We start from the raw sequence: 12352 nt of genomic DNA on the forward strand, positions 1-12352 counted from the left end.
TTTGCCTCTCAGACACCTATTCACACACAAACTCACACACCAATAGCCACAGAGCTGCCATGCAACGTGTTCGTCTGCAATTGGGAGCAATGTGAATTCAGTGTCTTGCCCATGTCTGACATGAGGAGCTTACAATACCAGTTGTAAGGCAACGGGTATTCAATTGGTCATTGTATTAAGCTGGTGGACTGCAGGGGTTAAAATGGACTGTCAAGCTGAGGAAGGAGGTCTTTCAAGCTTGGTTGGCCCAGGGATTTTCTAAAGCAGCAGACAGGTAAGGTCAGAAGAGATGCGGCATCGGTGGTCACTGAAGCAATAACTCAGGTGCAGAGGGAGTTTGGGGAGGCATTGGAGAAGATGGCCTCAGGGAAGCTCTGTCAAACTGTCAATGACTCAGCGATGGAACCAGGACTAGGCTCAGATAGTGTTACGCAGTAGAAGGAAACTGCTGACCTTAACTGGGGATATTGTCAAGCAAAGAAAAGAAGTGAAGAACCTGAACCTTCCCAACAAGTTCTTTATGGAGGAACCAAAGTTCAAAAACCTCATCACATAGCTGACAGAGGGCTCTGGGGTACTTAAGAAGGTCCTTAGTGCATGAGAAGGCACTAGGTGTAGGCATTGTTGGCCTGTCTTGGCTGACATAGAATAGTTTTCAATGCCGTGTCGAGGTCAGGGACAGTGCCCGTTGACTGGCAGTCCAAGGAGGTGGGTCCCAATTTTATAAAAAGAGGGACAAGAAGGCATGCTGCAATTATCACGGCCTCACACTGCTCAATCGACTGTCGAACCTCAGATCCAGGAGGAACAATGCAGAAGGTGTCCAGGTCATGGACAGTGGACCGGCTCTTTATCCATTCAGGTTTAGATGAGGGGCCAAGGGAGTTCCAGTCATCCAGTTTAATAGGGTCTAAAGATGAAGGATAGAGGCCTCAAAATTGCTCATCTGCTTTTTTCAGATGATTTCATTCTGTTGGCTTCACACATCAATATCCTCCAGAAGTAGCTGGACCATGTCCATGGGGAGAGGAATGTCGGGACTATCTTATTTTAGCCTGTTGCAATTATCACCCAGCTCCAGGATAAGCTGCAGAAAATGGATAGAAGGATCTTTTTGTACTGTTGAAACAAACAAGAAATAATGTGTTGATGAGTGAACTGTAGAGGTGATGGTACAGAAGGTGGAATTTGTTTCCTATGGACACAGTCACGCAAACTGTTTCCTCCTGCTTCTATTCTTTACACGAGACAAAGCTAACAGGCCCACAGCTCGAGCAGGAATTTTACTGTAAGCTACCTGCCAGTGCCAAACAACAAATTGACAAAGTTAGCAATTAGTGAGTGAATCAGGTAGAAACCAAACCGAGCTAAAAGTTAACCACATTGAAATGAATAGAATGGACAAAAAAATGGACTCCAAATTAATTCTAAAGGTGCTCTGTATTTGTTGGATGCAAAAATAAACCACTTTTTGCGAGGATTGCCAAAATAACTTCAACATTGATGGTCTTGTGTTTTTTTTTTCTACTGCCACAATATTGACCAACAAATCTGTTAATGCAGAAACAAACGTATAAATTATCGTATTTAAGGCTTTAATATGCAGAGGCTTTGAACTTACATGACTTTCTAAGGTCTGGGTTGCAGTACAGTGTGTTTCAGCTGTCAAATGCTCTTCCTTTAATATTAAATCATTCTTGGAAATCCACTATGCCGAGTGTCAAAGATGTGTTTGCCTGAGGGAAATCCAGCTCACGAGGCCAAAACACTGAATACCTAAATACCGCACAGCAGAGTGGGATGGCAGGATCCGAGACTTCAGAGTTGCCACTAAGCTGAGGTTTAGGGGTGAAATAGAAAAAGAGGATCAGTGGAGGCATCCTGATACTCACAGCACCGCTCTGATCATTAATTAAATCCTTTGAATACCACTGAGTTTAGCCTCCAAGTTTCTCCACTGAATTGATGTGGAAATTAGAGGAATGTATTCATAAATTAAGCAGAATAAATTTAAAACATTCAATGAAGAATTTAAAGTTAACTTCAGGTCCCTTGTAGGAGTGTTTAAAAAACAGAGGAAGTTTGCGCTATCATTGAAGTATGTGGTTTTGGCAAGAATTGGCCTGTAGAGACAGCAGGGTGGCTAGAGCATAATTTCACACACTGAACTCAGACTAAGAGCTTTAAATATGAAAATGAAAACAAAATAAACTCTCTCGCCTAACAAACTTGGGGGTCCAAGTCTGTTAAAAAAAAAAAAAAGGTTCATTCTAAGATGATAAAGCTGCTGTTTTATTGTTATTATTACCATCACAGTGATAAAAAAATTCTATAAAGAGTCATCTTTTAGTCTATGTTGTTTCAATAGGGTAGTGTCTCAGGGTTTTCCAAATAAGGACTCAATTAGGGGCTTGAAAAATAAATGCATTCTCAGTGAAATTTAAATCAACAAAGAGCGACTGGTTAGCAGGATAAATGCTGGAATGTGAGTGGGTGTGACTGTTTCTGTGGAGGAAAGAAGAAATAAGCATTAAATAAAAAATAAAGTGAGACAAATGGGGGACAAAGATGCAGGTGAATGTATCTCTCATAGGGGAGGGACAGAGTCAGAGAGCTGCGTTGGTTATTTGTTTTGTCTCAGTCTAATAATGCTGTCTGTTTCGACCGTGTGAATGAGCGCAAAAACCTCAGGCGCTTCTCCGTGACAGGAAGAACAAACACGTTTGTTTACCTGTGTGCGCACCAACAAGCACACGATGACTAATGAAAGAGGCACATTAATAAATAGAGATGGCACACATCTGTCAGGGAAACCAAACAAATTGGAATAAATAACTCCACGAGAGTAGAAACACACTTTTGGATGGAGAGAAAAACATTTGTTTTTATATGACACACTGTATTTTGCTGCTACAATAAAGGGCCAGAAGGTGTTTTGTATTATTTAGGACAGCAGATATATAAGCTTCTCTGAATTATCTACAAGATAAAATCAACATTATAAAATGATGAATGAAAAACTTGCAGTTTATGATACTGAAATCTGGCCTCTCAACAATAAAAAACAGCATGAAACCATAATCCACACAGACAAGACGATGGTAAGAAAGAAATAAAGGCCATGTGGAAGAGGGGCATGCTGTTAAGAAGTGCTACGGTCCGTCTCGGGCAGCAGGCCGGGCTGGCAGGAGTTTGCAGCAGGCGTGTCTGCTGCGCGCTGTCCCTCAGAGATACGGCTGCGCTAAATTTGACAAAGTGAAAAGCCATTTGCTGCCGCGAGTTCCAGCAGAACAGAAATGAATTTCAGCTCCGCTTCATTTGACTTTTTTCCCCCAAATTAAAAGCACTGAGTTGTGACACAAGATGAGAAGCGCATCTGAGATCTTTCTCTTTTTTTCTCTCTCTTTCATTCCCTCCTTGTTTTCAGGCTTTTGTCCTTTTTTTTTTTTTTTTTTTTACTTTGTTCCTTCATTCCATATTTCAATAATTTTCCAATGTTTTCTGTTTCATCATTCAAACCTAATTTCTTCCCTCATTGTCTTTCTATCTTTTTTTCATTCTATTCCTCAACCTTTTTCTTATTCTTCCTTTCTGCTTTCCATCCTTGTTTTTTTCATCCATTTTTCTTTCTTCCTGTCCTTCGATCCCAGTTCTTCTCCCCTTCCTTCCATCTGTCCTTTTCACCGACCTTTCCTTTTTTTTTTCTCCTTATCTGTCCTTCTTGTTTGTCCAAATTCCTTCCTGCCTTCCATCCTCCTGCCCTTTCACCCAACCTTCAGCCCATCCTTTCCTACTTCCAAGTTTATATATTTTTGCCTTATCTTTTTTCATTTTGTTTATTTACATATTTCTTGTTGTTGCCTTCTATCCTTCCTGCATTTTCTGATTTCCTTCAATCTTGTTCTTCCCTCTGCATTTCTTGTGTTCTTCCCACACTTGTACATCCTTCTTGCATTCCATCTCTCTACTCTCTCATCTCAAATTCTGTCCATCCTTCTTTCCTCCCACCTTTAATCTTGCTACCTTTTCTTTTTCCTTTTGTTTCTTCCTTATTTTCCTTCTGCCCTCCTTCTGTCCTTCCTGCCTTCCCTCCTTTTTTCTTATTCTGTCCATCCTTCCTTCCTCCCACTTTGAATTTTGATGCCTTTTCTTTTGTTTGTTCCTTCTTCTCCTTCTGCCCTTGCTGCCTCCCCTCATTTCTTGTTGTTCTTGCTTCCTTCTATCTTTCTCAGTTGCATCATTCATTCTTTCTTCCTTTGCTCTTTGTCCTTCTGTGCTTCCTTCCTTCCATCCAACCTGCCTCATCTGTCCTCTTTGATTTTGACCTTTTTTAATTCGATCTTTCTGTCCTCCTCTGCGTCCTTCCATCACTCCTCTCTGATGTCCTTCTTTGCCTCTCTTCCCTGCTTTGTTTCCTCTTCTACCTTTGTGTCGTCTGGCACCTCACTGCTTCATTCCTCAGTCTTACCATCACTCAGGTGTCTTACACTGTCTACAAACCTACAGCATTTCAATCAAAAAGCTGGTGCCAGTAATATAACATACATTCAAGCACATTCTGATACTGGCTGCAAATGACGTGAACCAGCAGCAGATTTATGAGCACAATTGTAGCTCTGAAAATCAAGAAGCTGTTAAAGCATCACCACCTCTGATTAATGTTGTGTATCCAACGGAGACGTCAGGAATTTTTTTTAAATTTCTTCCCATATTTTTTACAACTGACAGAAAATCTTTGACCACTTGGTTCTTATTATGTATTTATGGAGTCTACAAGGTCAGCAATTTGTCAAAGTACAAGAAAACGTTAATTTCCTGCTGTGTGTTTCACACACACACACACACACACACACACACACACACACACACACACACACACACAATTTTAGAACTATGGTGCCAAATGTTGTTTTTTCCCTCCAGACAAATCTCTTTGTCTGTCAATAACACACACTCATTTATCAACTGATTGACAGACACCATTTTGAATACTATTTTCTCTTACTTATCAACATTCAGTGATTTTACTAAAACTTAAAAGTGAAAAACAAAAAAAACAAATGTAAAATGAGACTTGGCGAGAATATTTCAAGGTCAGATACCTTCCAGTGCGCCGGCTGGAGAAACGCAGCACGAGGGAGGCAGCCTCCAGCGAGCATCACATCACAAAGGAATAAAACATTCAAAGACTTTCAAAAAGTTAAAAAGCAAGCAGGGGAATTTATCCACCACCACTCCCCTCCTTCTACCCCCCCCCCAAAAAAAAAGAAAAAAAGAATAACTATTTGAATGAAATATAATCCCTTCTCTTCATGCCCCTGCACAGAGGAATGACTGTGGGCTCTATATCGTCCTCGGGAAGTCGGTCTCTGTGCAGCTCAGAGATTCATATTTTGATGAGGGTATTTCAAAGTGTCAGGGGTTTTAGCAGAAATACGTTGGGGAAGAAGGGGGGAAGAAAACATGAAAGAAATGCTAAGTCATTTTCAATCCGGCCTGCGGGAGAGGGAAAATGTCTCCTGTGTATGTTTTTCAAGTCAGATCTTCTCAAAAGGTCGACTGGTGGTAATAACGACAAAAACCATGACGGGAATCTGTCGCAGTTTTAAGGTGAACACAACAGATGGAAGAGGAGGTGATGAAGCAGGAGTTTGATTTAGGGAAATACTTTCAGTCTGAAAATGTGGTGGAAAAAAAAAGAAGCGTCAGACGTGGAGATGAGAAGGGAGGGAGGGAGGGAGACAGATGGAAGACGGAGGGTGGAATCACCTCCACAGAGGAGAAGCAAGTGAAGAATTGGATCGCATGCTGCTGGCCGGTGTAATTGCAAAGGCGCCCTGACTGAGAGAGTAATACATTGTTCCTCAGACTCAGCTCAGAAATATTATCCTCTGCCGGAGGAATCCTTATGAGTGAAGAAAAAATAATCAATTGATATTAAAGGCAAGCCACTGTGTGAGCTACAGGAGCCTCGGCTTGTCAGAGCAGCCCAGTTTGATATCATGCCTGGAGAGCCGGGGAGGCTGGGACAGATAAGTGGCCTGATTACTACTGTGTGTGTGTGTGTGTGTGTGTGTGTGTGTGTGTGTGTGTGTGTGTGTGTGTGTGTGTGTGTGTGTGTGTGCTGGGGAGGATAATGATATGAGTGCCGCAGTGGAAAATAAATATACATGCAGGCACATATGAAAATCAAATACCCGATGGTGACAGGTTTCACAGTTGTGCAGGTGATGTTTTTTTTAAATTTTTGTGTGTGTTTGTGTCAATGTAAATCTGGATAATGCCTTATATTTCCATCCCCTTTACAAGTCATTTCAAAATACAACAGCAAGACGCTCTCCGGCTCTCTAATCTGCCAGCGTTGCTCTGAATGAATCCTGATGCACACACGCAGCCTGACGATGACCCTGGTCGCTGTGCCAGGCCGCACTCACCCGTCCACACACAAAAAGATGCACAACAGCGTGCACGCGTAATTACAAACTTTAGGGAACAGATGGGCTTTATGGTTTCTAATGTGCTCATTCACACACACACACACACACACACACACACACACACACACACACACACACACACACACACACACACACAGAAAAGCTCTGAAACGCTCGACAAATAAACAAACTACACTGCTGTGCTTGTTGCCAAATGAGCAGCTCTGAACCAGTCCCATCGTTTCCCTTTGGACACGTGTGCGAGCCAAGGTGAAATCAGATGTGTTTGTAATGGCTAAAAACCTCAGAGTGCGCAGCTGTTATTACACCGGGGACATGGCAGCCACTTACCATCCGCAAGCTGAAGTGCCAAGGCCACTACAGGAACAGCAGTCAGTCTGTGGTCTGTATGTGGTACAGATTAAATAAACTCTCATTACCTCCAGTCATTCTGTTAATACTCTGTGATACTGCTACAAACTCGGTGAGCTTTGATGAAGAATTGATGCTGCGTTTTCTGACTGATGACATCAGTAGATGCTTTTGAAGATAACCCTTCAGTGAAAGTTGATGATTTATCCAATTCATTTCTCCAACACCAAAGGATCATGTGACAGGGTATGAAAGTATACTGAGCTCATGGTGTTTGACACTTCATCAGCTGCCATGTTTCTGATCAACCCAGTATCACGGCAAAACGTGAAATAGTCACTTTTGTTGCCTGTGGGATCTTAGTCACATGATCCCGAGACACTTGACATTTTCATGCGTGTAAATTTCACACTTTCAAAACATGTGACTTTCACGCCTAGACAGCCCAAAGCGTGGCTATTTCACATTTTACTGTAGTGGACCAGCGTGTCTATTACAAGCTTAAAATGTGTTTTTTTTGTTTGAACAGGGATATACAATGTACCTTTGCAGTTCAGTTTTGCAGAGGGAACAGAAGATATGTGGTTACCCTCAGACCTTGTTCTCTCTTTTTCTCCCTACTTCCTTAGAAAAAAGAAAAATTAAAGTGAGGATGGTGGACTGTGTCCACCGCAGTGCTCTCCACGGTGCTGTTCCTGTTGCCGAGTAGCAGCTATAAGGATTTATCCTGGGCTGCCACCTCTGCTCACAGCAGTGGAAATTTCTGGCCAATAAATGACTACGTTTCATCTGTGACTTCTCCTGCTTCCTAACATATACTTACATACCCCCACTGTTGTTGATTCCTGATTGCTGAATCCTGCATGTGTCAGACTTATACTTATCTTCTGGGTTTTTTCATAATCTTACATTGACACACTCCCAAGTTTTAATTAGATAGACTTGTTGGCTGAAGTATTACTATTTGCCAGGATCATTTCCTGAGTGCATTTTCAGTCTCCTGCCTGCATTCAAACAGGTGAGCTGTTCTGGCTAAAACGCACTTGTTGGGTAAAGATACCCAACAGGAGAGAGGAGCTACAGTTCAGATGCTTCCCTCACTCACTCGCTGGATATTAGCAGACTGCCTAGAATGGTGGTCCTTTGTTGGAAGCAGCGACCACAGAGCTATCATAATATAAATAAATATTCAACGGACAACTGAATATCAGGATGAGTTGTTGAATATGCAATAAAAACAGCACCCTAATGCTAGGTTCAAACTACTTTTAGACAATATAGTTGCCTAATAAAAAGGTAAGATTTCCTATTAAGAGAGTCATATATCCTTGAGAGACATGACAGACTACACACTGGTCTCCAACCAATCACAGTCTGTTGTCTTTCAGCATCTACATGATGTCATTGGGAAGGGGATGCCAGGGACCAAGTACTGGCATCATGAGGGTTTCTTACTGACTCTCCTGTGCCTAAAAAAACCCCAAAAAGCTGGTGAGACACGTGGATCCACTGGGTGGTACACAAGAGCCACGCTGTAAGGCCCAACAACTGCACTGCAACTGGGCACAGGTCCAAAACACTGCCATTTCATTTAATTGTATTAGAGACAGCAGTTCGTACAGATACACATCAAATTACAATGATGTATTTCATGTAAAGACAATTGTTGGTGTCTGCTGTGGGGAAGAAGTACTTGGTAGATTTAGTTTGCTGCATAGTGGTAGATGGCCTGACAAACTGGGGAACCTCTTTTACTTTGTTGTGCCACGATCGGCAAATGTCACAACATTTTGTTCTGGAGGTTGTGTAACAACACAATGTGAGGGAAGGTAAAACAAACATTCTGACCAGCTAGTTTTTCAGTTGAGGTGTCCAAGATGTGGCATCGGTTGTTATCTACCATGATGCACCACAAGCAATAAAACCGTAAACGTTCATGCCGTACGGCCTTCATCTTTTAGTTCAGGCTATTATCATACTGATATCTGAACTTGACAACAGAAAAAGCAAAGACGAAAATATTTATTAAAATTTGTATTCAGTCAAGGTGTCCCATTTAAAGGCTTTAAAATGCCAGCTGGTTTCAATCTGACAAGACACACTGATTACACTAGGTACTAGAGACAACACATGTAAACTTTATACAATAAAATGGTGAAAAATACGTTATCACACATCAAGAAATTACAAATAATGGTTACATACAGTATAAGGAGGTAGGTCAGACCTCTTTCTGGACACCTTTCCCTTCCATTAAATACCTTCTATTTATGAGGCACAATAAATTATAGGTATCTTTCTATTGGCAGGTTATACATTTTTTTAACAGCAACCACCTTAGGTTTCCATGGATACACACATAAGATACAAAATAAATACTCAAAGCTGCCAGAATAAGTCATGATCTTCTCTTTTTTGTGCACAAAGCACATCATTTGCATTTTTAGTATGCCAAATTCTTAAATACCAAAGGACCAGGCTTTAAAGCACGATGTGTTTTATCTCTCAAGAAATGGTGTCAATGTTTTGTTTGCTGCAATAATCTTTGGGGTTAAAGCGGAACCAGAGAGTGCAGGTGTGAGTGTTGTGAGAAGTCCCCCTATCGTAAAACCTAGGCTTGTACACTGTCAGCAGTACCCGCCAACAGGCAGGTAATGGAAGCCAAGACGCTGCCGCTCAGCACACCTGGCTCTGAGCATTCAGCTACTGCTTTGAATCCAGCAGCAGGAGGCGATGATGTACCTGAATGTGCGAGGGACGTGTCAGCCTTTTGTTCAAGTGAGGGTTCGGATGAATCGAGCACAGCAGGTTCAAACATTTGATGTCTGCTCAAACTCCCGGAGGTTCTGCATCCTGGAAGCTTGCTTTTCCTTTTGTCTCACTGAGATACATTAACATGAAACAGGAAGGTACCGAACACCAGAGCTGACCAATAGCACTGAGAGTGAAGCAAAGAAACAAGAGGAGCCAAACCAATCAGACTTTGATAATGGGGTCCGTGGCACAGAGAACAGCGTGTAACCCCGAAAAAGAAGCAGAGGTATGTCTGAGACGGACAGAAACACACACAAGATGTGAGAATACACAACAGCAGTACGGGCATGTATTGGAGGACAAGCATGGTTGGTGTGTCAGGTGTTAATGCATGCAAAGTGTGTGAGTGTGGAGGAGTGATGTCCATTTCCCTGCAGGTTAAGGTCAGTAGCCATCTCTCTAGGGCTTTTACTGTCACAGACCACTGGGCTGGACATTTCCTGCCCGACACCAGGCCATTTGGCAAACAGCAGGGTTTAGCACACTCTCAATCTGTGTGTCTGTGTGTGTGTGTGTGTGTGCATGTCTGTGTGTGTGAGCGAGGCACACAAAAGCGAAAGGAAAATGAGAAAATGCGTGCATGTTGGCGCGGATATGTGTGACTCAGTTCGCTTGTATGAAATGGAGGATGAGCATGTAAGTCTGAGTATAGTGTGGTTTTGTGTGTGTGTGTGTGCGTGTGTGTGCGTGTGTGTGTGTGTGTGTGTACACCCTCGGGACAGAAGCATCCTAACATCCATCTGTTTCATGCTGCTCAAGGTGTCACTTTGCACTTCAGAAAGGGACAGTCTGCAGATTATCCAACGCTGTCCTACCACTGACCTTTAATCTGTGTTCTACTGTTTCAATCCAGTCATACACTTATTCCTCGTATCTTAACAAGTGAAATAAAATATGCGGCTAGTCTTTTTTCGATGGAAGCCACATCAATTCAATTAAATTCAGAGATGATCAGTCAGTCAGGAAGTCCGACAGAGGAACAATATAGAGAATCCGGTTCATTTTCACAATAAAACACCCGTTGCAAACTCCCGATTATATATTACATCACTAAATCAATGTCTGCCCCTTGGACTTTCAAGAAGGACAATAAATGTACTGTCCTCCTGCTACAGGCTGTATGTGAAATAGTTATGAAATAATTGTGATGATGAATGTTGTTTTAACCAGAAAAACACAGCAAACTGTACTAACTTTATCTGTAAGCTACAGCACAACGTAAAAAACAACAACAATAAACACAAAATGAACAAAATAAAAAAAACATTTAAGAATGTAGTCTAGTATCTCATGCTAGAAGTACAAAAATCATTTAAAAAAAAAAAGACCAAATAAGGAAGTCATGCAAATCGGGAATCGCACACACCATGATGGACCAGTGCCCTGTGGAATCACATGATTACAGCCTAAATACTCCTCATGCCTGCTTGTATACAAACCTTTCAATAAAGCACAATAACGCGAGGTCAGACCTTTCAGTGCTGAACAAGAATCCAGTTTGCAGTTAGTTAGTTAGTAGTGAGTGAGTGAGTTACACCATTGGGCTGCTGAATACCACAACTTCCTGTATCTGTTTAAAATTAAAAGTGCACCTCTCTGCTTCATGTATATACTTTTAAAGGAGGATGGTAGAAATACTAAGAGGGTACATGTTTCCAGAGGTTAATTACTGTATCTTTTCAGATGAATTTATTCAAGTCACACAATTAGTTTTTGAAGGGAAAATCTCCACCTTTGAAAAGTTGGTTTGCACAAAGCACAAATAAGCTTTTTAAGGGCCTGATGGAAGGCTGTAGTGGGAACAGAAAAATCTATTACATGTAATTGCGTATATCACTCTTGTACTATGATTATGACAAACAGAAGATTACTGTGATGGTTTGTGTTCAACAAACTTTTGATCTCTTTGTTTCTTTCTCGCCATCAGTCGTAGTGTTGTGTATTATTTTTTATTATAATATATGTTATTATATCACTCCATCTCACTTTTAGTTCCTATGAATATGTTTACTGCACCAATACATTAACCATTAACTACAAAATGCGTTCCACTCGCTTCTATTTCCATATTCTGACACATACTGGCTTCCACAAACGAAGTTGCCTCCTCAAGAAACTGAAGCCTTCATCATTCTGACAAAGTGAAACAACAATTACTTTGCAAACAGAGAATCAAACTACAACCTGAGGTTTCGAACAGAATTCGCAACTTCCACTTTGGCTCTCAATTTACCAAACACAAACTCCTGAAACATTTTACTCTTTTTACAGCCAAATAAACTCCAGAGAAGTCTGCTTCTCCATAATTTGTTTTTGTAGGGGAGTATTTCTGCTAGCTGGTGTTATGAGAGTACCTGCTTATAGTTTTATAATGTGGATGTAAAGGAGGGATGTTGGGACTCCACCAACTGGAGTAACTATTGAGCTGAAAGCTGCTAAAAGTTGTACATAGCTACACAGCAGTGTTGATTCACAGTTGGGTCGACAGTACAAGCCCACAGGAACAAACTGGATGCTGTGTTTATGTTGAGTTCATGGAGCTTTATGTTTGTGCCCTGAATGTTGTTGAGTTGTATTCTTCAAACAGGTTTGTTATCCAGCATGTATGAGATTAAAACGTTTCCAACTAACATTCATGTTAAATATACAGAAAGAAATCAGGTCACCTCCCACTCGCTTCCTCCCTCCATGCATCTTCCAGCCTCGCTCCCTCTCTTCTCTCACTGACC

At 41.5% G+C, this 12352-nt stretch overlaps 1 protein-coding gene across 4 annotated transcripts in view; it reads right to left on the reverse strand.

The window, feature by feature from the left end:
* The window catches only part of phkb (phosphorylase kinase, beta), a 118479-nt gene that overhangs the window by 39140 nt on the left and 66987 nt on the right, over positions 1 to 12352 (reverse strand). The gene's annotated exons all lie outside the window — the stretch shown is intronic.

This window comes from Embiotoca jacksoni, unplaced genomic scaffold, assembly GCF_022577435.1.
Source record: "Embiotoca jacksoni isolate LCO1_2020_lvr unplaced genomic scaffold, fEmbJac1.0.p SCAF_6, whole genome shotgun sequence".
Lineage (NCBI taxonomy): Eukaryota > Metazoa > Chordata > Actinopteri > Embiotocidae > Embiotoca > Embiotoca jacksoni.